The 21335-nt window shown below is 40.1% G+C and overlaps 1 long non-coding RNA gene across 1 annotated transcript; it reads left to right on the top strand.

Moving 5' to 3' along the window:
* Positions 1 to 846: 846 nt before the first annotated feature.
* Positions 847 to 19544, top strand: LOC131193911 (uncharacterized). Its single transcript, XR_009154059.1, has 5 exons — positions 847 to 941; positions 7431 to 7530; positions 12702 to 12788; positions 17390 to 17449; positions 19281 to 19544. It is a non-coding gene; the product is annotated as an uncharacterized LOC131193911 (long non-coding RNA).
* Positions 19545 to 21335: the final 1791 nt, after the last annotated feature.

Raw genomic sequence — 21335 nt, 5'->3', positions numbered from 1 at the left:
TCTTTTTTATGTACAGTTTTCATTATCAGATCAGTATGATTCAGTCTTCTTGAACATAGAGAAATTTTGTTGGGCTGCTTTTGCCCATTGATGAACCCACCCCAAATTGTAATATATTTCTATCCTGCTTTTATTTTTATTTTAATGTAATTAAAATGTATTTTTATCTGTAATTAGGGCCTATGACCTTAACATGAATACTGTAAATCCTTCCCCTCATCTACCTCCTCCATAATGTTTCTTCAAAAATTGTATTGATAGATTAGTGATTTGAAACCAAAAGTCACTATACTGTAGTTGGCAAGGTGAGATTATACTGTATGAATTAAGTAAGCTGTTTAATTTTATGCCATTAAAATGTAATATCCATCCTTTTTAAAACATTCCTGGAGGATCCAATTAACAAGTCATTCTGACAAATGAAATTTATTTTGAAATCAGAAGTATATTTCACATTTGTTAAAATTTGTACTTATTGAGTCTCTAAAACTAGATGTTCTAATTCTTTACTCCAGAATTGAAATATAAAGTTTATAGTAGATTTCCTTTTTCCTTTTAATTCCTTATAGCATTTAATTGTGGCTTTTCAGTACACACAATTCTACTGCTCTCCATTTTTTAGAAAAGCAAGTTTTTGAAACACCCCTGTCTAATTGAACAGTTTTGAATTAAGTTAAAATACCCCAGATTGTTGATAGTTTGCAGAATACAGTTTAGAGAAACAGCTATGATATGTTTCAGGAAAGTTCTTCATGGGGCAATAAAAGTTAATTAGCACTATAATTAGAGATATTTATCAAAAAAAAAATTATTATTATTTTCCATTGCAGTATTCATATCACTCTGAGATACAGACTATAATAGGACTGTAGGAATACTTTTGATGAGAAGAAAGAAGAGCAACCAAAACAACAATCAGATAAAAGAAATTTGAGTCTGAGGTAATAATGTAATTTGAAAAAATGCCTCAGATCCAACCATCCCAAGTTAATTCTAAAGGAAAGGAGAGGAGAGGTACATCCAAACTTGCCAGATTTTGTTTCTGTAACTGTTAGATTCGGGCAATAACGAGGCAGGAGACCAGGATAGTGACAACAGCTCTTTACTATATGGTGAACCCAGCAGCCAGTGCTGGGAAAAACCTCTCTTTATATACAGTTTAACCGGGGGCTTCAACCAATCAGCAACGTGCTATTTTCCCGCCAAAACTTTTAAAGATACATTACACTCCTTCCCTCCCAGAAAACACTTTACCACTATTTACATGAAATTAACATCTTATTTGTCAACGTAGTCACGCAAGTAGACTGGGCGTCTCCTGACTCTTTCGGACCTGCGCAATGCATTTTCTGGGAGTGAGTCGAGCTGACCGGAGGGACTGTTCGTTCCTCTCAGCTCCTCCTCTAGGCCATCCGGCCCTGGATTATTTGCAGAGTCGTCCCTGCTGTTTTCAGGAGGAACCGGTTGGCGTCGCTGGACCTCCTGGAACTCAGATAAGTCCTGCGTTTGCCCGGGTTTGAGTCAGCTGTGGATTCAAACATTGAATAGTCAGGGTCTGTTTTATCAGTTATGCGTTTCCTTATTTGGTCTATGTGGCTTCCATACCCGGCCATCCTCTATCTCTACTAGATATGATTTTGGTCCTGTTATTTCTAGGATTTTCCTGCTAACCAGGTCGGGCCTCGCTGTAGTTGTGTGCCCACACTAGGTCGCCTATTGCCATCTCTCTTGTTTTACCGTGCCCCTTTGTAACCGTCTGGTGTGTAGTTTGGGTTTAAACGGTCTAGTGGGCACCTAAGCTTCCGACCCATTAATAGCTCGGCCGGGCTGCGGCCAGTTGTTACACAGGGGGTTCTGTGTTGGACTGCTAGATATGTATCAATTTTGTTTGCCAATCGCCTGGCCTGATTCTGGACAATGCTTCTTTGCGCTCGAAGAAGCGTTCTGCAAGGCCGTTCGTCGCAGGGTGGAAAGGCGCCGAGAGGACATGTCGGATGCCCTCCTCTGCCAAGTACCCCTCAAACTGGGTTGCCGTGGAATTGCGGGCGTTATCGGAGACTAAAGTGTCGGGCAACCCGTGGGTTACAAATAGGTGCCGTGGGACTGAAATCACGGCCTCGGCTGTCATGGATCTCATGAGAATGATTTCCAGCCATTTGGAGTAGGCATCGACTACTACCAGAAAGGTTTGGCCGTGGAAGGGGCGGCAAAATCGATATGGATCCTAGACCAGGGCCCTGGGGTCTCTCCCATTCCCGAATCGGGGCCGTTGGGGTAGCGGTCTGGACTCCTGGCAGGCCTGGCATTTCCCTACCCTTTCAGCAATTTCCGAGTCCATTAAGGGCCACCACACATAGCTTCTCGCTAGACCCTTCATCCTCACGATCCCTGGGTGACCTTCGTGAAGGAGATCCAATACCTTTTCCTCAATTTCTCCGGGATCACCACTCGATCCCCCATAGCAGGCACCCCTTGAGCCGAGAGTTCCCCACGTTTTTACAAACTCTTTAAAACGCCGCCCGCAGCGGGCCAACCTCTTTGTACCCAACCAATTACAGTTCTTATTGTAATGTCCTTGTATCGAAGCCCGAGCCACCTCTTTGGATGTGACTGGGCCAGAGTCCAAAGAGTCAATTAGCAGAACTGGTATCCCGGAGTGGGGTCTTCGATAGTCTCTGGTAACGGGCATCTGCTCAGGCGTCTGCATGCCCTAATTCCTTTCCTGGCGGTGTAGTAATTTGTAAGAATACGCTGCCAGGAAGATAGTCCATCGGGTCAGTCTGGCGAAAGTGCCACGGGCGTTGGGCGATCGCCTGCCAGCAGACCTAGCAAGGTCTATGGTCCGTGATTATTTCAAAATCACGACCAAATACATATTCATGGAATTTCTTTACTCCTGAAACTATAGCCAAGGCTTCCTTATCAAGCTGGCTATAATTCCTTTCAGTTGATGACATGGTTCGGGAGTAGTATGCAATAGGGGCTTCTGTGCCATTTGGTAACCTGTGGCTGAGCACAGCCCCACCCCATAGGGAGATGCATCGCAGCTTAACACTAATGGCAGCGTGCCATTGTATTGAATAAGGAGGCTATCACTCGTTAGGAGCTTCTTTACCCTTTCGAATGCCCTAGCTTCCGCCTTTCCCCAAGACCATGCAGCCGTCTTTGCTAGTAATTTATGCAGCGGCTCGGCTACTGTTGCCTTATTCCTTAAGAATACTGCGTAGAAGTTGACCAGACCTAAGAATGCCTGTAACTCCGTTTTGTTCTTTGGAACCGGGGCCTTCCTGATGGCCCGTACCTTGCTCTCAGTGGGGTGAATCCCTTCCCTGTCTATCCGGTAGCCCAGGAATTCCACAGACTCAACCCCGATCTGGCATTTGTTCAGTTTAACTGTGAGACCGGCAGACCGGAAAATGCCCAAAACTTTTCGCAGCCTTACCCCTAATTCCTCTAGATTCTCAGCGGATACCAGTACATCGTCAAAGTATGGTACCACCCCTGGTAGGCCCTGCAATAGCCGCTCCATTAGGTTCTGAAATAACCCTGGAGCCACACTAACCCCAAACTGTAATCGGGTACACTTAAAAGCCCCTCTGTGAGTCACAATTGTCTGCGCTTCGGCTGTGCTGCTATCTACGGGCAGCTGTTGATAGGCTTGGGCCAAGTCTAGCTTGGCAAAAACTTGCCCTTGCCCCATTGAGTGCAGTAAGTGCTGTACCACCGGAACGGGGTAAGCACTCTTTTGCAACGCTTTGTTAAGCGTTGCCTTGTAGTCAGCGCAAATACGGACCGATCCGTCCGGTTTGACTGGGGTGACTATAGGGTCTCCCATAGCATGGTCAACTGGCACTAGAATTCCCTGGTTTACTAGCTTGTCCAGTTCGGTCAATCCTGGGCTTTAGGGCGAACGGGACCCTCCTAGCCTTTAGACGGATAGGGGCAACTTGGGGTCTAAGTTAAAGAGATAGGGGTCCCGTGTACTTGCCCAGGCAGTCTCTGGCGTCCCCAAATTCTTTCACGAGTGCGTCTTTGAGGTCGACTTCGTTTCTGAAGATTCCAGTCACTCCCATGCCCAATGCTCGGAACCAGTCCAGTCCCAACAAGCTTGGCAGGGTCCCATCGACGATGGTGATGGGCAGAGTTTTCTTGTATTGTCCATACTCGACGTGGACGGACGTTACCCCTCGGATGGGGATGCGATTCCCCTGGTAGTCTTGTACCTTTAATTTCTGTGGTTGCAGCTTGCGCTTTGCGATGGCGGGTAAGGCTCTCACGAGATTGTCCCAGGACATGATCGTGATCGATGAGCCGGTGTCCACCTCCAATCGGCACGGCACCCCCTCAATCTTTGCCTTTGTAAAGATTTTTTTTCTAGGCGTGTTGATGCGTGACCCACTCTCACGACAGTCTGATTCAACTTCGCGCCTTTTTTGAATTGACCAATCACGGGCCGCTTCGCCGTTCCCGCGCTCTGGTTGGTCGGTTTGAATTTTTGGCGGGAAGGTTGGGGAGCTCGACAGACCTGTGCTAGGTGCCCCTTCCTTTCGCATCGCCGACAAGTTGCATCCTTAAATCTGCATTGTTGTCGTTGGTGTTGCCCTCCGCAACTCGCGCAGTCACCCGGTCGTCTTTCTCCGGCCTCCCGGTGTGGAAGACTCCTTCCTCTTCCTCACCGTCCGATTCGGCCTGGACCTCTTCATTGTGGACCGGGGTTGATTTCGCACCAGCCGTTGGTGCGACCTGCTTTTGTAGGGTTTCCGCCGCTTGGGTAGACATCTCGTGAGCCCTGGCTTCATCCAAGGCGTTTGCCAGCGTTAGGTTGCTTTTAGACAGCAGCCGCCTCCGCAAACGGATGTCCCTGACCCCGCGGATGAGTTGCTCCAGCAATGCCTCATCCAAGTCTCGGTACTCGCAATGTTTTGAGGCTTTCCTCAGGGCGGCCATGTATGCGCTGATGGACTCGCCCTCTTGCTGTCTGCGCTCCCCGAATTCGAACCGTTGCACATACTTGGATGGCATTGGTGCAAAATGGGCTTTCAATAAAGTCTGCAGAGTTTGCCACGGTACCGACTGTACCGGCGTTGGCTCAGCCAGGGATTCTGCGGTGTCGAAAACTTCTGGACCGCAGTGGCTCAGGAAATACGCTCGTTTCCTGTTGTCTGAAACTCCTTGAAGTTCGTTCGCCTCGAGGAAACACTCGAAACGAGCCATGTATGACCCCCATTTTTCCTTAGCTGGGTCGAATGGCGCTGGCGGTGTGTAGCCGGACATCGCTGCTTTCCGCCCCTTGTTTGCTGGGTTCGCGTCTTCCTGGTGAGTTCAGCTCTTTTCCTGGCGCTCTTAGCCTCGAGATCCCACCTTCGTCGCCAGTGTTAGATTCGGGCAATAACGAGGCAGGAGACCAGGATAGTGACAACAGCTCTTTACTATATGGTGAACCCAGCAGCCAGTGCTGGGAAAAACCTCTCTTTATATACAGTTTAACCGGGGGCTTCAACCAATCAGCAACGTGCTATTTTCCCGCCAAAACTTTTAAAGATACATTACAGTAACTATAATAAAAGTAGTATTAGTACAGATTGTCCTCAACTTACAACCACAATTGGGGTCAGAATTCCAGTTGTAAGTCATTGTGGTCCTAAGTCGAGGCACCACATGAACTGGACCTGATTTTTCAACCATTTTTATGGCGGCAATAAATCTCGTAAGTCTAAATCCACTCTCTTGAATAGGCATTTTTTGTCTTTCAATCAGAAGTCTCCAAACCCTGGGCCACGGACCAATACAGGTCCATGGCCTATTAGGAACCAGAACGCAGAGCTGGAGGTGAGTGGCAGGCAAGCAAGCAAAACTTCATCTGTATTTTCAGCCACTCCCCAGGGCTAGAATCACTTCCTCAGCTCTACCTTAAATTATTAGGCATAAGATTGTCATAGGAGCATAAACCCTTTTGTAAACTGTGCATGCAAGGGATCTAGGTTGCGTCCCCCTCCCCCTCTCCCCCTCCTCTTCCACCAATTAATAATTTAACAATTACAGGTACAAATATCTGTGGGAGATTGCCTCTTGTTTTTAATCTGTAAGTATCAATTTTTCTTGTTTAAAATCAGCTGGTAATGAGATTTCTTTCATGTACTGTTCAGCAGACCATGTATATTAATTATTTTTTAATTATTTCTGAGCCCCCTATACTATAAGTAATTAAGTTTATAAATGTGATACACACACACCCCATGTTTTCCCGAAAATAAGACCCTGTCTTATATTTTTTGAACCCCGAAATAAGCGCTTGGCCTTATTTTCGAGGAGGTCTTATAATTTTGGGGTGTGTGGAGCAAGACGGGGCTCCTCTTGCCATCTTACCTGATTTCCAGCATCTTCCTAACCCTAACCAGAGGAAATGGTGGGGACCGACTGCGCATGGGGTTAAATATTTTCAGGGAGGGCTTACTTTCGGGGGTGGCTTATTTTAGTGCATGCGCTCAAAAGCCCAATTGGGCTTATTATTTGGGGAGGTCTTATTTTCAGGGAAACAGGGTGTGTGTATTAGTATTAGTTTTATGTATATTTATGTGTGTGTGTGTGTGTGTGTGTGTGTGTGCATACATACACACACACACACACACACTTTGAAATCTTTCTCAAATAAGGTAGGTAAAATGAGGACCCAGATTGTTGGGGGGGGCAATAAGTTGACTTTGTAAAATTATACAAATAGAATGAGACTATTGCCTTATACACTGTAAGCCGCCCTGAGTCTTCGGAGAAGGGCGGGGTATAAATGTAAACAAAAAAAAAAAAATGTCAAGACTGAACTCCCATGCTTTTTAAAAGACGTCCCTGGAGCCCAAATACACCAGTTTTCATACTTGTAATTTATTATCCATCCGCTTAGAACTAGACTAATGGACTGAAGTTTGACCATTAACTCAACACTAGTTATTTGGTCTTGCTGAGACAGCAATACCTCAGAGGTTAATAGAGTTCTCTTTAATCCATTGCTTCCTACTCTTTATGCAGAATTTCGAAAGAGTAAATTCATCCAGCCTTTTTTCTTGGCTCAAGATGTGCAAAGAGGAACCATCTTCTTCATTCTATGAGGCATATTGTAAAAGTAGCATTATATCCAAGTTATTTAAGACAAACTGAAAAAGTCTGCGCATAAATCTCTCACCATTCAATTAACTATATAAGTAATTACATCTACGGTGTTAGAGTTGGACAAAGAGAGGCAACTGCCTGAAAATCATCATGAAATTAATCAGAAACCGGATCAAATATTAATGTTCACCTAACATATTTTACAATACACCTATTCTTTTTCTTTGAAGGATAAAAGCATGAGAAGTTTTTAATTGAAGCAATCAGATGTCAGTTTCTTTTTTTTAATGTCAGCATAACCTGTGCCATAATTCTTTCTTATGAAGGTACAGGTTTTCATTTTAAGTTGCTGATTTCCCTGAAAGCTGAACTACTTGAGACTTGGAGGCATCTACATGTTTTGTGCTTGCCAATTACTCACACAAGGTATTTATTGCAGTCATAAATCCTTAAAACTAAGACATTGCAAAGTGCAAAATTTCTGCTTAGGAAATGTAAACATGAAAACATATAGGCCAGAGTAGTGGTGGGTTTCAAAATTTTTTACTACTGGTTCTGTGGGTGTGGCTTGGTGGGCGTGGCATGGTTTGGTGGGCATGACAGGGGAAGGATACTATAAAAACTCCATTCCCACCCCACTCCAGGGGAAGGATACTGCAAAATACCCATTCCTCCCAATCAGCTGGGACTTGGGAGGCAGAGAATAGATGGGGGCAGGGCCAGTCAGAATTTTTACTACCAGTTCTCCAAATACTCAAAATTTCCACTACTGGTTCTCCAGAATTGGTCAGAAACCCACCTATGGGCTAGAGTGACAAAACACAGCTCCAGAAGTAATCCAAGGGTAATCAGATTTTTGTCCAAAATTCAGCCAAGTAATTCAAGAATTTTAAAGCAGCATACAGGTAGGGTCACAGCACAGTGGGATTACATGTGAAAGGCTGATTACCACAAAGTTCTAGTCAAGCTGCAGTTTCTTTTATATAATCTAAAACTATCATTTATAAATAGCGAAAACATTGCAAAAACCGCTTTTTGTTATTATTGTTATTAATATTAATAGTTACCAAAACAGTCATTGAATGACTAGAATTCTACTATAGGTAATCCCCGGGTAATGAGCATTCCCTTAGCAAATGTTCAAAGTTATGCGATAAGTGCCCTCCGGTATTTACAAACAAGTTCCGAAACTACGAATCTTATACTACCACAGCAGTTGTTCGTCCTTATGAACAACCTCAGCGGCTTATGAACAACCTCAGTGTCCTGCACATTGCAGGCCAAAATGGAGGTTCAGAGACATGGATCCACCCCTCCCTCTGATGTTCCATTTGGGCCTGCGGAGGCCTCTCCTGGCACGTTGCAGGCCAAAATGGAGCTCCTGAGGGGCTGATCTGCCCCTCCACCGCTCTGTTTGGGCCTCCAAAGGCATCCTTGGCACATTGCAGGCTGAAATGAAGCTCCTGAGGGGTGGACCACCCCTCCAATGCTCTGTTAGGGCCTCTGGAAGCCTCGCCTGGTAAGTTGCAAGCCGCCCCTCTGAAACTCCATTTTGGTCTGCAACATGCTGAACAGAGCATCAGAGGGGTGAATCCATTTTGGGTGCTCAATTTTGGCCTGTGCAGGCCTCACCTGGCATGTTGTGCACAGAGTTGAGAGGCTGGAGAGGAAACTGCTTGCTAGATCTTCACAAGGGAAATGACCCAGCGTAGCAGGTTGGGTGTGGGGGAAAGCAATTGTGGGGAGCATGAGGTATTTCAGTGGGTTGGGGAGGCCTTGGGTGGTCTTAGGAAGATGGCCTGTTCCATCACTAGGTCCCTCATGGCCTTCCCCACCCTGAAATACCTCAGGTGCACTTAATGAGCCTTGCATTCGATTAGCGAATGTGTGGGTGAAAGGAGGGAGTGATCCCATTCAAAGTACGAGATTCACCCCCATGAATCCATGGGTTACGAATGGAATGGGCAGGCTCCATTTCTTTTGTAACTCAAAGACTACCTGTAATGTAATAAAGGAAGGATTTTTAAAAATCTAATGCTTAATAATGTTGCCAACAAAACTGCATAGAGGAATTCCAATAATCCCAAACAGGTGAGCATTACCCAAGAGACCCTGTGTTCTTGCATCTTATTTTTTTTTTTTTTTGTCACAACATCATATAAAAAGGATTATATAGTATATAAACATATATATGAGTAAATATTAGGAGGTATAAGCATCAATATATATATATATAGGAAGAAGAAAAGAAAAAAAATGAAAAGAAAACAATAGGACAGGAATGGTAGGCACGTTTGTGCGCTTATGCACGCCCCTTAAAACCCTTTAAGTCATGGCTAACGTGAACTGGGTATGATGACTTTCAGAACAGGAAAACTCAAACTGAAACAGCATATTTGAAATAGCAGGAACTGATCTGCCCCTCTGAATCTCCATTTTGGCCGGCAAGGTTCACGACAAATGTTCACAACAAATGTCTGCGGTTGTTCGTAAGGGCGAAAAACTGCCATGGTGCTGCAAGATTCATAGTTTTGGGAATAAAACTAGGGGGCGCTTATCACGTAACTTCGAACATTCGCTAAGGGAATGCTCATAACCCGAGGATTACCTGTATAAGTAACTCAAGACAGCAAGCACACTTAATGCTCCTTCCTCCTTCTATTTTTCCCACAACAACCCTCTGAGATGGACTGGACTAAGAGAATGATTCATCAAAATTGGGTCATAAGTCATCTAGCCAACTTTCGTGTCTAAGGTGGGACTAGAACTCACAGTCTCCTGGTTTCTAGGCTGGCATCTTAGCAACTTCTACTTAATCATCACTTAAGGAAGTGATTGTTTTCTTCTAAGTTGTTTTTTTCCCCTTTTCAGCCTAGCCAGCAATCCTGGAATTTTCAAGTGATTCCCCCTTCCAAGTGTTAACCAGGTTTGACATTGCTTAGCTTTTTCAAGAATCATGTTCCTACCCATTGAAGGCAATACATTTATTAACTAGAAGCAGAAATCAAAATGTTCAAATCTATCCTACACACAAGAAGTCAGAGTGAAACACAAAATTTGAGATCAATTCACTAATTTTGTAAAATGACTCTATTGGCCCTATATATTCCTCTATAAAAGCAATGTTTAATCAAAAAAAAGTATGCATTTATTTTAATCAAATCCTTGAATTATATTTTACATAAATCATGTGGTTAAACATGAATGGATACAGATAATTCTGAAAGTTCTGGAGTGAAAATTGCTGTTCCCCTTTATCTGTATGGAACGAAAGGAGAAAAATGTCTTATCTCATTAAATATAATTAATAATTTGTGAAATAATTACAGATAACAGTACCAGTAGCTTTCTTCCTTAATTGCACTGTGAAACATCTGACATATTAACATATTTTTCTGTTCCTGTTACACTCTATCACATTTCTGACACACTTGAGCAAACATAGCTAATTTTTTCTGTTTGGTTCCATATTCCTACAGGATACATTTTTTGAAAGATAAAAAACATCTGCTTTATTAGGAAACTGGCTTTTAATTAATTTTTAAAAAGTCTAGCTTCTATTTATTGGACCAATTAATCTATTACAACTGAATTCCGTCTTCTGTGAAAATGACATTATGTTTTTCTTTTAGTAAACAAACTTTATTACAGCCAAAGACCAACATAAAGTAATAGAACATAAAATGAGTATAGTAATATAAGATTATAATATGAAAACAAAGGATAATAAAACATGGGGGAAATAAGTACACATCATAGGGAATTCAGGTCATATAAAAATAAGATTAAAATATAGTTAAAATGTATATCTTTACAAAAACAAATATATATGTATATGTACATATATACTTTGTAAATAGATATACTGTATGTATACTTTTTATGTGTATGTGAATAATGATTATATATGAGTAGTACATACAGCGAGCAATTAGAAATAGAAATAAAATGTAACAATATATTGCAGTTAAAATTTATATCTTTACAAAAAATTTTGTATGTATAAAATATCTATACATATGAGTATCAATGTGAAAAGAGACTCCCAAAGATGAAGAAACAGGCAAAGTCAAATTGGACATCGGAACAAATTGTGGAAACTGCCATGGAGAGAATAGAATTCAAAGCCCCCCCCCCCAAAAAGATAAAAATTGCAGGAACTTAAGAAAAACTTTTAGTGACCTCTTGGAAGAGACATAAAGCAGTATCATAATGACCTCTGTAAAGACACTGGAGACGTGAACAGACATGGAAAAACAAGGAAAGTCTTCAAAACATCTCTCAGCTCAGAAGGAGAATCTAACTTCAAATTGGTATGCTACCAGCTATAGGATAACCAGGAGCAAGATGGACAAATTCAGTTACAATGCCAATTAAAAGACTTGAAAGACCAAGTTAGAGACATATCATCATGTAGAACAGCAGTCTTCAACCTTTGCAGCTTGGCCACCTGGCTGGGGGGTGAGGGGAACCCGACCGTGTGGGTGGTGGGCTAGTTCACAGCTTGACTCGCACAAGCGGTGGGCTGGTGCACATGCACATGCAAGTTGAGCTGCGTGCGCATGTGGGTGCATACTGGCCTGCCACTTGTGCGAGTTAAGCTGCACACATGTGCATGTGTGCCGGCCCACCTCTCATGTAGCTGGGTTCTGAATAGGCCACAGCCTGGTAGTGGGCCACACCCCAGGGGACCCCTGATGCAGAAAAATGCAACTGCTAAGAGTCGATACTGACTTGATAGCATGCAATCAATCAATCAATCAATCACAATTCAGGTTAAAAAGCTGCAGAAAATCATAACCCATTAAGTTTGGATCATATCCAATGCCTTTAAGTAAGTGGGGGAATTCTTGTGTTAAAGCAAGTAAGTTTGGCTCCTATGTTAAAAGTGACTTCTGAATATCCTTGTAATAAATTATGCCAGTTTCTGCAGGTTTGCAAAACTTGTCTAGGTGGATAACTCGATCAAGATCCAAGTACTCAAGTACTACAAAGTTATTATAAATTTAACTAAAATAAAATTGTTCTTAATAGGAATAAAAAAGATAGATTTTTCCTTGTTATACTGTATCCTCTTTAGTAATGTTTATATTTTTCCATCATATGAGATGAGGTCATTTTAGATTTTGGATTGAATAGCAACTTATGAATAAATCTGAGCCATCTTTCTGTATTTATGGGCTTTTAGTTCTTCTATTTTATCTTCATGTCAGATTATTCCAAAGCTAGAAACTTTTAATATATCTACAAGCTCTATACAACCTCTAGTTAGTTTCAAGAAGCAGGACTTTGCCATAGTTGACATTCTAATAATTTAACTCAAATTTGGAAGCAGCAACCACTTAACTCAGTAATTCCCCACAAGATTTTATGGAGTTCACTTCCTTTTTCCACAGTTTCTTAATTTCTCTTGCTTAAGTAGAAGTAATGGGTCCTCTCAAGACTTAAGAACTAAGGAGAGTAGAAAGCTCTGTTATGACCACATGCATTTTCTTCTTACTGCACCATATCATAATAATTGTTTTCTTCCATTTTTAAAGCATCTATTAATATTTTGATTATAGTTGTACTGATTATTTTGTTTCTTTGAATTACAGGAAGTCCTTGATTTATGACCAGAATTGAGTCTGGAATTCTGATCAAAAGTTGTGGCAATCATTATGCAAGTGACCATGTGACCAGAGGTGGGTTTCAGCAGGTTCTGACCAGTTCTGGAGAACCGGTAGTGGAAATATTGAATAGTTCAGAGAACCGGTAGTAAAAATTCTGACTGGACCTGCCCCCATTCTCTGCCTCCCGAGTCCCAGCTGATCGGGAGGAAATGGGGATTTTGTAGTAACCTTCTCCTGGAATGGGGACGAAATGAGGATTTTACAGTATCCTTCCCCTGCTACGCCCACCAAGCCACGCCCACCAAGCCATGCCACGCCCATCAAGCCATGCCACGCCTACCAAGCCACACCCACTGAACTGGTAGTAAAAAAATTTGAAACCCACCACTGCATATGACCATACCCAAGTTTACGACTTTTTGGCAGTGGACATTACATGAATGTAGCAGCCATTAAACTAATACAGCGATCATTAAGCAAACCCATTATCCCCAAGGGGATTTTGTGTTAATCAATGAACTTTATATATTAGCAATATATTTTATATGTTATTACTGTACTTTCTCATATGCAATCCATCTTAAGCTGAAAACATAAGAAATCAACGAAGTTAACATGTCTGTATAATTTCTGCTGTTGTTTTTTTTATAATTTGTGTAGTTTTACAAATAAAGTAAAAACTAAGTCAAGGTTGGCAGACATGCTATACATATATTCATATTCCCTGATGCATAGCACAACTTCTGTCTGAAAAACCAGACAATTCACGAAAAAGAAAATAAAGAGATTCGGCACTGTAATAAGCTATCAAATTTGCATGGATGTATGGTTTAAATTATTCATAGAATAGAATAGAATAGAATTTTTTATTGGCCAAGTGTGATTGGACACACAAGGAATTTGTCTTGGTGCATATGCTCTCAGTGTACATAAAAGAAAAGATACGTTCATCAAGGTACAACATTTACAATTGATGATCAATATAGCAATATAAATCATAAGGATTGCCAGCAACAAGTTATAGTCATACAGTCATAAGTGGAAAGAGATTGGTGATGGGAACTATGGGAAGATTAATAGTAGTGCAGATTCAGTAAATAGTCTGACAGTGTTGAGGGAATTATTTGTTTAGCAGAGTGATGGCCTTCGGGAAAAAACTGTTCTTGTGTCTAGTTGTTCTGGTGTGCAGTGCTCTATAGCGTCGTTTTGAGGGTAGGAGTTGAAACAGTTTATGTCCAGGATGCGAGGGATCTGCAAATATTTTCACGGCCCTCTTCTTGATTCGTGCAGTATACAGGTCCTCAATGGAAGGCAAGTTGGTAGCAATTATTTTTTCTGCAGTTCTAATTATCCTCTGAAGTCTGTGTTTTTCTTGTTGTGTTGCAGAACCGAACCAGACAGTTATAGAGGTGCAAATGACAGACTCAATAATTCCTCTGTAGAATTGGATCAGCAGCTCCTTGGACAGTTTGAGCTTACTGAGTTGGCGCAGAAAGAACATTCTTTGTTGTCCTTTTTTAACGATGTTTTTGATGTTAGCTGTCCATTTGAGATCTTGCAATATGATAGAACCCAGAAATTTGAAGGTTTCTACTGTTGATACTGTGTTGTCAAGTATTGTGAGAGGTGGAAGTATGGAAGGGTTTTTCCTAAAGTCTACCACCATTTCTACGGTTTTGAGTGTGTTCAGTTCCAGATTGTTTTGGTTGCACCACAAGGCTAGTCGTTCGACCTCTCGTCTATATGCGGATTCGTCATTGTCTCGAATGAGACCAATCACTGTTGTGTCATCTGCGAACTTCAGTAGCTTAACAAATGGATCATTGGAGATGCAGTCATTGGTATACAGAGAGAAGAGAAGTGGGGAGAGCACACAGCCTTGGGGGCCCCTGTGCTAATTGTACAGGTATTTGATGTGATCTTGCTTAGCTTCACCTGCTGCTTCCTGTTTGTTAGGAAGCTTGTGATCCACTTACAAGTCTGTTCCGTACCTGTAGCTGGTTTAGCTTAGTTAGAAGAATGTCTGGAATGATGGTATTGAATGCTGAACTAAAGTCTACAAAAGGACCCTTGCATAGGTCTTTGGAGACTCAAGATGTTGTAGGATGTAGTGCAGAGCCATATTAACAGCATCATTTGTTGTTCTATTTGCTCGGTATGCAAATTGGAAGGCGTCTAAGAGCGGATCCGTGATGGTTTTCAGGTAGGAAAGCACTAGCCTTTCAAAGGTTTTCATGACTACAGATGTTAGAGCAACTGGTCTGTAGTCATTCAGTTCCTTGATGGTGGGCTTCTTCGCACTGGGATGATGGTAGAGCGTTTGAAGCAAGAAGGAACATAGCACATCTCTAGTGATTTATTGAAAATATGGGTGAAGATGGGGCCAATTGGTCAGCACAGACTTTTAAGCAAGAAGGAGTTATCTTGTCTGGGCCTGGAGCTTTTCCTGGCTGTTGTCTGTGAAATAGGTGCTGCACTACCTGTTCTGTGATCACTAGGGGTTGTGAACCCAATGAAATGGGGTCAGTTGTAGGAGGCTTGGCTGTTGTTGGTGTGTCTGAGATGGGGTTGTGGAGATAGGTGGCTGTAGTTTCCTTTCAAACCTGCAGTAAAACTCATTCAGGTCATCTGCCAGTTGTTGATTACCTTCAGCCTGGGAAGGAGGTTTGCCATAGCGGTGATATTTTAAGAGTTTTCCACATGTTTGCTGGTTCATTTGCTGAAAATTGATTCTTTAGCTTTTCAGAGTAGCTTCTTTTGCTGCTCTTATCTCCTTGTTAGTGCATTTCTGGCCTGATTGTACAGCATTTTATCACCTTTTCTGTAGGCTTCCTCTTTGGAATGTCGTAGCTGCTTAAGTTTAGGTGTAAACCAAGGTTTGTTATTACTGTGTATTCGCAAGTTCCTTGTAGGTACACATAGGTCTTCACAGAAGCTGACATATGATGTTACAGTATCTGTGAGTTCATCCAGGTCTGCAGAGGTATCTTTAAAAATATTCCAATCAGTGCAGTCAAAACATGCCTTTAGCTTTAATTCTGATTCCTCCGTCCAGGTTTTCACTGATTTAATTATTGGTTTTATGGCTTTAAGTCTTTGCCTGTAAGCAGGTACAAGGTGAATCATGCAATGATCAGAGTGTCCTACAGCTGCACGTGGTAAAGACCGATAGGCATCTTTTAGTGTTGTGTAGCAGTGGTCTAGAGTATTCTTGCCTCTGGTGGGACAATTGACATGCTGAAAGTATTTTGGTAGTTCTTTCCTTAAGTTTGCCTTGTTTAGATCTCCCAAAACATCAGTAAATGTGTTGTATTTTGCTTTGCAGACTTATTTTATAGTCTGAATCTGGACCTCTTGTACACAAACTATTACTTATTCTATTATGCAAAGCTTTCATTTTGGCAATATTCCCTGAAAGAGATTGAGTACTGTGCCTTTAAATACAATACTTAAGAAGCAGCTAAAAGCATATTATCTTAGCAAAACTTACAAAGAAGAAAATACATTGTTTCAGGGACATGAAAAATTAAGATATATCCCAGAAATACAAAGTTATTCATGATATATTTCCGTATAAATATTTTCCCTGATAGAAATGAAGCTAAATGAACTGCTTCATCTACTAACATGGCAATGGGCTATTTAACTGGCTTAAAAAACATATGCTGCGCCGGTGAATGGCGCAGGCTGGTAAGGCCTGTTATTAAGAACAGCCTGTTATTAAGAACACAAAGCCTGCAATTAGTGCAGGTTCGAGCCCGGCCCAAGGTTGACTCAGCCTTCCATCCTTTATAAGGTAGGTAAAATGAGGACCCAGATTGTTGGGGGGGCAATAAGTTGACTTTGTAAAAAAATATACAAATAGAATGAGACTATTGCCTTATACACTGTAAGCCGCCCTGAGTCTTCGGAGAAGGGCGGGGTATAAATGTAAACAAAAAAAAAAATTGTTCTGTGTCCTTTTGAAGAAAAACCAGGCTACAAGGGAAGGGTTGGCAGCGTGAACATAGAATGAAGTTTCATCTTCAATTGGTATACTGTATATCTAATTGTATGGATATATCTGTGCATATGTAGACAAAAAATATAAACAGTGAAATTCAAAGCTCATGAAATGTAAACAGGAGCAATACGTTTATGAAATTTCTGTACAGTTTGTAAGTATAAGTGGCCTAAATCAATATTAAAATCCCCAATTCTACAAATTCTGCTTTAATATTCTTAAAATCTGTGTTTTAGAAATGTATATATATCAGAATTTGTTTGAACAGAATACCACACATTTTCAGCTAAGTAGTATGTGAATTTTTTTTAAAGACATGTAAAATGTATCTGGCAAGCAGTTTAAATATAAGAAATTGAAGATTTTCCTGAAATCTAAATATTTATTTTTCTTTGTACATAGTATTTTTTTTACAATGATTCTAATCTCCATGACAAATATGTTTTTCATCATTCAGTAGTCTTCATCTTCAAAGAGGTTTGGCAAATTAACCAAAGTTAATTTGCAGAATGCACAGAGCTATTAAAAATGTAATTTCCTGTTTGGTCAAAATAATTGTAATAGTGTAAATGGAAATGATTAACAATAACTGTCAGAGACCATACTTTATATTCTTTTTTCATATAAAAAACCGCAGGAAACACATGCCTTTCATACTATTCTGTTCCAGGATAAGGTGGATCAAGCAAAATGCAGGAAAAAGAGTAATACACAAAAGAATAAGTATGAAGTAAGTTAAAAGAAAATATAACTGGTTTATTCCAACAACTTATTGTATCTTTCTGTACCTTTCTCTCCTTATAAACACCCTTGATTCTACCATATCTCTGTGTTAATTCATACATTGTCTTTTGCTCTTTAAATGTCTTACATGTTTCCTTTTCAGAATCTACCCAAATCAATTCTATCCCAAAATTCTCATTTTTTACTTTCTTCTCAAGCCATTCTCTCTGACTTTATATGTTCCTTTTGCAATTAAGTTTTAATTTATTTTTCTGTCTATATGACCAAGCCATCTCAAGGTTCTTCTTTCAGACTTTCATCTACATTCATTTATCAACTATTCCTTCTTTTCTGCTTTACTTCACATACTGCTTAAATAACCCATTCTGACTGAATTCAAATTTAAATTTCTCTTGGAAGTGGATGCATTTTTGCCTGCCATCCTCCAACTAAGAGGCATATACAATGTACTGACAAATAGTTGCTAGTTCAAGAGCTTATATAATACCTTGATTTTAGTGAAATTTACTTCTGCATTATATTTTTGTAAATTTGGGATAAATAGAAAGCTTCCTTAAACTCTTACCATTTATGACTACAGAAGTTTGTTTTATATATTTGAAAAATGTATATGGCTATCTGTATTATACAAAACAATTCCAGGCAGCTAACATACCCAGAAATAATAAAAGCACAAGATTAAAACATTCTAGCACAGTGTTATAACAGCATCCTCGCAAAAAAAAATATTTTCACACTCAAAATGCTGGTCCCCCTCCAATCTTGGCCCTTGAAGAAAGAGTCGGTCTCAACAGTCTTCTGTGAGACAGGGAACATAAAGTCTATCTATAACTCAGGGTAAAGATTCTTCCCTTGGGTAGACACAGCTACGAAAAAGACTCACTTCCTAGGTAATGCTAAATGACAATATGTACCAGTAGTAGAGAAGACCTGGAGTAAGTCTACTTTATCTGACTTAGTGGTTGGACAGGTAATCTTGCAGAAAGATGGTTATCCAAATAATGTGGCCTTATACTATACAATTATAATTATTGGGATTCTACATATATAATTAAAGGTAAAGGTAAATATGTCCCCTCGCACATGTGTGCTAATCGTTCCCGACTCTAGGGGGCGGTGCTCATCTCCATTTCAAAGTTGAAGAGCCAGCACTGTCCAAAGACGTCTCCATGGTCATGTCACCAGCATGACTAAACACCAAAGGTGCACGGAACGCTGTTACCTTCCCATTGAATGTGCTTTCGAACTGCTAGGTTGGCAGACGCTGGGACAAGTAACGGGAGCTCAGCCTGTTATGTGGCACTAGGGATTCGAACCGCTGAACTGCCGACCTTTCGATCAACGTGCTCAGTGTCTTAGCCACTGAGTTACCGCATCCCTCACATATATAATTATGTAGCACAATATAGCTGCTAGATAACTGAATTAAATATTACTGAACATTGAATTAAATAATATTGTTTTGCAATTGTATTAAAAGACAAACTTTCTCTAAATTTATTTAGCCCTTTTTGACTATTTGTTTCTGGCTTGATTTGCTACCATATACCCAACGTCCTCATAATGATAGCAGTCCAGATTAGTTTAATCAGTATATAAATACCCATTTGGTGGATATTCTATAGCTACATTAAGAAGGGAAAAAACTTTTGCAGCCCATAAATCTCCCAGGACCAGAGAATTTTCCCACTGTTTAAAGGATGTCCTGCAAATAAAAAACTAAATATCATAAAAAGCAAGTTAAGGCAAAATTTATTTTCCTTTGTGTCTAGGGATTACAAATCTTATCACTTAATTTTGTTGCTTATGTATTGTAGATGAAGATCCTTCTCTGTGGGGGCTCCCACACTCTGGAACGAACTTCCCCCGGGTCTACGCCAAATACCTGACCTTCGGACCTTTCGCCGCGAACTGAAGACGCATCTTTTTATTCGTGCGGGGCTGGGTTAATTTTTTATGGATTTTATAGTTATTATTAATTTTAAACGGGATTTTAGTTTTTATATATTTTTAAATTTTTAGGCAAATCATAATAAGTTTTTTAATTTACATTTTATATATAGTGTCTTGTTTGTTTTTTATTCGCCTGTACACCGCCCTGAGTCCTTCGGGAGAAGGGCGGTATAAAAATCAAATAAATAAAATAAATAATAAATAAAATAAAGATAAAAATATAATTTTTTTACTTTGTCCTGAATGAGCTGTTGAAAATAAGCAGCATAAATTGAATTATCTAAATCCAAGACATTAGTCTTAATAATACTGAGGAAACTTCTAGAATTTTAAAAATATATCATTGAAAGAAAAAATATAGTTTAAAAAACCTTATGTCACAGAAAGTAGCAGGTTTCTAGAATTTTTGTATGAAAAGGTTCTTACAATTCCCAAAATTTCAAAGGTGTTACAATCTTCATCTTAGTCTTTGCGGATAGAATCTAAATTGAAAAATCTATACATATATTTATCAGTGCAGAAGATGTCAATATACACATATTAAAATATAGGTCAGTCTTGGCATAATATAACAGAAGGAAAGCCTCTCTAATGTGAAATGACTGGATTGAGTTGGTGTGAAGCACAAAAGAATTATTATTGGAAAACTTCATTTTACTCATTTTTACACATAAATCTAATTATTGACTGTCTTTGAACTTTAAAACTAAGAAGTTCTCTGTAAAAACATTGATTGAGCTGTCAATTGATTGATTATATGCCACCAAGTCAGTCTCAGCCTTTAGTGACTACATAGATAGATTGACAGAAGACAATTTGACCCTAACTAGGTCCTTCAAGTCTTCCAAAATTTCTTCCACTTTTTCTAGCATTAGTGCCTTCTCCAGAAAACTAGCTTTTCACATAATGTGCCCAAAGTAGGATAATTTGAGCCTGGTCATTTGTTCTTTGAAAGTTAACTCTGAGCTGATTTGTTCAATAATTCTTTATTTCTTGGCAGCTCATGACATTTTCAGGAACATTCTCCAATATCAAAGTTCCAAAGCTTCAATACACTTCCTATTTTCCACCTTCTAAGTTACTTTTGCTTCTATAAATTACCACAAAGAGTACTGTTGGTTGCACTATTCTGATCTTTGTAGATACCGACACATCACAGTTTTTGAACATCTTTTCCAAGGCCTTCATGGCTGCTCTACAAGGTGTTAGTCTGTGGCATATTTCTTGACTGCTTATTTACTGTTGATGGTTGCTGCTAAAAAGCAGAAGCTTTACCTCACTTTCATATCATCACTGCCAATTTTAAGATTAGTTGTTCTATCTGATATCATTAGCATGACCTTTTTATCTCTCTCTTATTTTTTGTCTGATACTCTTATTGAATTCCTTCCTGTCTTTTTTGTCTTTGGTTTCCCTTCCCGGCAATTTCCACAGTTTGCTCCAATAACCGATTTCTTTCTTCCATTTCTTCATCTTTGGTACTCTCTTTTCATACTCAACAACTTCTTTAAGTTCATTACACAGTTGCTCTGGTTCTCTATCAATAAGGCTCAGGGCTTCAAAGCAATTCCTGACGTTCTCTTTGAAAATAAATATATCTTCAAGATTATATCATGGAAACTGTTTGCCTTTCTTCTTCTATAGCTTAATGTAGAACTTGCTTAAATGCAGAAATGGTTAAGTAATTCTCTTGCTTCATTTTGGTGTCCTAAGCCATGCAATCCAACTACATGTTGAGCCTCTGGTGGCTCAACAGACTAAGACAGTCTGTTATTAACACAGCTGCTTGCAATTACTGCAAGTTCAAGTCCCACCAGGCCTAAGGTTGACTCAGCCTTCCATCCTTTATAAGGTAGGTAAAATGAGGATTGTTGGGGGCAATAAATTGACTTTGTATATAATATACAAATGGATGAAGA

Source organism: Ahaetulla prasina, chromosome 3 (assembly GCF_028640845.1).
Source record: "Ahaetulla prasina isolate Xishuangbanna chromosome 3, ASM2864084v1, whole genome shotgun sequence".
Taxonomy (NCBI): domain Eukaryota; kingdom Metazoa; phylum Chordata; class Lepidosauria; order Squamata; family Colubridae; genus Ahaetulla; species Ahaetulla prasina.
Note: the sequence above shows the minus strand (reverse complement) of the source record. Positions and strands in the feature narration are given on the sequence as shown.